Genomic DNA, 4,260 nt, shown 5'->3' with positions numbered 1-4,260 from the left:
TAGGATTCAAAAATGGAAATGTGAGCTGGACATAATGGTGCACGCCTTTGATCCCACCTTGGGAGGTGGGAGGAGGCAGATCTCTGAGTTTGAGGCCAGATTGCTCTTGCAGGGCAAACGAATGCAGTTCTCGTCACGCACTAACAACTGGACAGCTAACAACTGCCTCTAACTGAGCTCTGATACCCGCATTTGTGTCCACTCTACTACCCCATACACATAATTAAAACTCAATATTTTTTAAATGGGAGCATGGCTCCGCAGGTAAGGAATGGGCCTGATGATTCTAACCCACATGAAGGCTGAAGACAGCTCCACAACATCCTCCGTAGCCTTCACGTGTCCACCAGGGAGCAGCTACCCCATCGTACAGACACACTTTTTTAAAGGAAGAGACACAAGTGGTTAGTAACAAAGCAGAGATCAGAGTCTAGTTCAATTCCAAATTCTATGCTCATGTCATTAGCTGCCAAAGTCAGAAAGTACAAAATTCACAGCACTGCAGAGCGTTTCCTAACGGGAACGGAATAATGACATCCACACCTGAAGCTTTCTGAGGTAAAAGGAGCAAAACATGACCCAATGTTCCTGGAGCACAGGGTGTAGGTGTACCAGTAGGACAGCACAGAGCTAGCCTCGATTTTTGTTAAGAAAACAATCAATTTGGTAATATTGTCAATCCAACTTCATAAGCTTTTTCAGGGCCCAGCCTAGACTCACAGACCTGAAATCTCATTCTTGGGAAGCCAAGACAAATGAACATCAAGTTCAAATCCAGCCTTGGTAAGTTGGTAAGACACTGTCTCAAAATAAAAAGTGAAAAGAGGGCATGAGATTATTAGTTCAATGGCAGAACACTGACTGGCATGCATAAGACCCTGGGTGGGTTCCAAAACAACACCAATGACAACAACAACAACAAAAAGCAGCCCTTTTGGTGAGATAGCTCAGCAGTTAAGACTGCTCTTCGGAACGAAGGTCTTGAGTTCAAATCCCAGCAACCACATGGTGGCTCACAACCACCCGTAATGGGATCTCACACCCTCTTCTGGTGTGTCTAAAGACAGCTACAGTGTATTTACATATAACAATAAATAAACCTCATATACTAAATAAATAAATCTTAAAAAAAAAAAAAAAGTCGCAACCCTGACCTCCATATCTCTTACAGGCTAATGTATAAACAGCAAACCAAAGTCATTCTAGTCAAGTCATAATGTACATAGGGGGTTCTAGCTCATTGTGAACCTTGATTTAAGAGTGCTTGTTTCTTCATGCATAAAACATGAATATACAGAACGCACACCATAGATCGCTGCGTGGATTAGAGGGGCCTTTGTAGGTAATGCATTTACCAGAGCTGTCATCTTTCGACTATTCAGTCACTTTTTTTAGTTACTAGTAGTCATCATAGGGCATAAGAGTTGAAGAAAAAAAAAAAAAGAGACTTCTAACAAACAAGCCCAGAACACTAAAGAGTGGCAGAACACTACTGCCTTGGGCAAAGATCGCAAAAGGTAAGAATCAGATTAGTTGAGCCTGGAGCAGGCCTCTAGGAAAGGTTTTTTTAGAAGGGATCTTTGAGTTCTGAAAAATCAAATTTCTGATAATGGGGCAGCGGGCTGGGACCGGACTTTCAGGGGAAGATCACATGCAAAGCCGTAAGCGCACAGGGAGCTGCAAAACTCCCGGGTGCACAGAGAGAGATGCGCAGGGCGCGCAGCATCTCATCTCGTCAGCTCCGGGATGCGGCAGTGGGTCACCCTAGGGTGAGGTTCTCCTGGGCGGCGGCTGCAGCAGGAAACTGAGGCAGGCAGGCCCCGACCACTGGGACAGGTCCCAGCCCTTCTCTGGGCCCGGGGCTCCTCCCGGGATACAGGAAGCCGCTGTCCAGGCAACATCCCCGCGGGCAACCCAGGCCCTGGACCGTTACGCTCGGCGCCTCCCGTTTGCCCCAGCCCACCTCACCAGGGTCGGTTCCCGGGGATCCCGAAGCGCTCCGCAGCTCCCGAGGCCGCTGCGGCAACCTGCAGGCCAGGCCCGGGGCCGCCCTCAGGCGGAGGCTAGGCCCCGCCCCCCAAACTCCCGCCCTTTCGTGGGGGACCGCCCAGCCCAGCCGAGCCGAGCGCCGGGGAGGAGTGCGCCGGTGCAAACCTCTCGCCATATTAAGTACTGGCAGCCAACTTACTAGAGAAGCCCAAAAGGAAAGGGTGGGATATAGTGAGACACAAGGTCGCTCTCCAAAAGTAAAGACAGTCACAGTCTCTGAATTCTAGCACTGAACGTTCTGAGGTGGAGAAGAAACACTCTCCCTCAAGCTCCCGCCTGTGGCTTCAGAGTTAAAGACTACGCATGCGTAAAGCCAGGTCCCGTTGCACCTGCGCACTGTCCCACAAAGCAACTGCGTAAAAGCCGCTAGCTGCAGTTAAAGCTGGGCGAACGAATTCCCCAGCTTTCGATCTTTCCTGATCCTTCACGCAGCTCCAGGAAACAGGACATTCGCGAACAACTGTGTGTGTGTGTTTGAGAATACTCCACAAGACTTTGCACAGGATTGCTTTACTTAAATGGTTTAAATGCCAGGGAGGCTACTTTGTCTAGTTATGACTGCCGCTACATGACTGCGTTCTGCTAGGAACGGGAAGTTATTTTGATAATATATTGTACAATCATTATTAACGCATTTTCTTAGCATTGATTTTTTTCATTTATTTGTTTGTTTGTTTGTTTTGGTTTTTCGAGACAGGGTTTCTCTGTAGCCCTGGCTGTCCTGGAACTCACTCTGTAGACCAGGCTGGCCTCAAACTCAGAAATCCGCCTGCCTCTGCCTCTGAAGTGGTGGGATTAAAGGTGTGCACCACCACTGCTCGGCTTTTCTTTTTTGTTTTCTTTCCTTTTTTTCTTCTTTTGTGTGTGTGTGTGAATTTTTTATTCATTTATATGAGTACACTATAGCTGTCTTCAGACACACCAGAAGAGGGCGTCAGATCCCATTACAGATGGTTGTGAGCCACCATGAGGTTGCTGGGAATTGAACTCAGGACCTCTGTAAGAACAGTCACTGCTCTTTAACTCCTGAGCCATCTCTCCAGCCCAGCATTAAATTTTTATTTGATTCCCAGTTGGTTATATTTTTAGTAGAGACAAAACAAAAACAAGCAAAAACAAAACAAAAACAAAGAAATGGATCATTTAAGTATATACACTTTGATTCAATCCCTGAAGACACAGTAGACCAAAGGTGAAGCCAGGAATCTGCATTCTTGCAAATACCCCAGATGATTATGCACTATGGGAACTACACGAGATGGAGTCCTTGAGGATAGAGCACTTCTTGGGCATCTGTGACTCTAGCACACGGTACAAGGCCTGACACAAACCAGATGCCCAGAAGTGTTGAGTGAACTAATTAATGTAAAGGTGGTGTGAACATGAGAGAGCCAGTCAGCAGGGCAGTGGTGGCGCACGCACGCCTTTACACCCAGCCCTGGGGAAACAGAGGCAGGCAGATCTCTGAGTTGGAGGCTAGCCTGGTCTACAGAGGGAGTTCCAGAACATTCTGAATTACACATGGGGTGGGGGGTGGGGGTGGAAGGGGCAGGGAGAAGGGAAAGAGAGAAGAGAGCTAGGGGAGAGAGATAACCACCCTATAGCTTTTAGGTTTGAGGGGTTGGTTGGTTGGTTGGTTGGTTTTTCAAAATAGCGTCTCTGCGTAGCCCTGGTTGTTCCACCAAACTGCTGGGATTAGAGGCAAAGACACCACTGCCAGGCAACAAGATAATTTTTGAGAAGCAAAACTTACTCTATGTTTTCCCATCATGGGTCATTGTTTCTTTCATAGCAGTTCTGCCTTTTATTTACTGACTTATTGTTTTCATAATTTCCTCTCTGAAATTTAAGTTTCATGAAGTTATGAGAGTGAGTTATTCTGAATGCTTCACGTATAGTCTTACAGGTGTTAAGTAGGTCTACATTGAACTGGATAAGTCAAGTCATACTCAGAGTTTAAAAAAAAAGTTACTCTTTAAGCTCTCACCTTTCTTACTCTCATCTCTAGCCCTCCTTCTCTCCCTCCCTTTCCCCTTCTCTCCAAGTGGCCATGGCCAGCCTCTCTCCTTCTTTCTACCTTCTCTCTTTCTCTCTGCCTTTCTACAATAAAGCTCTAAAACCAATTTTTTTTTTTGGGGGGGGGGGTTTCGAGACAGGGTTTCTCTGTGTAGTCCTGGCTGTCCTGGAACTCACTCTGTAGACCAGGCTGGC

At 47.0% G+C, this 4,260-nt stretch overlaps 1 protein-coding gene across 2 annotated transcripts in view; it reads right to left on the bottom strand.

The window, feature by feature from the left end:
• Nucleotides 1-2,046, bottom strand: part of Cep250 (centrosomal protein 250) — a 45,877-nt gene extending 43,831 nt beyond the window's left edge. The window contains exon 1 of one of the 2 annotated variants that reach the window (XM_029536301.1): nucleotides 1,964-2,046. The gene's annotated coding sequence lies outside the window, so the exon portion shown is untranslated. The remainder of the gene's footprint in view (nucleotides 1-1,963) is intronic. The other variant, XM_029536300.1, reaches the window with a different exon arrangement.
• Between the last annotated feature and the right edge of the window lie 2,214 nt (nucleotides 2,047-4,260).

This window comes from Mus pahari, chromosome 3 (genome assembly GCF_900095145.1).
Source record: "Mus pahari chromosome 3, PAHARI_EIJ_v1.1, whole genome shotgun sequence".
Lineage (NCBI taxonomy): Eukaryota > Metazoa > Chordata > Mammalia > Rodentia > Muridae > Mus > Mus pahari.
Note: the sequence above shows the minus strand (reverse complement) of the source record. Positions and strands in the feature narration are given on the sequence as shown.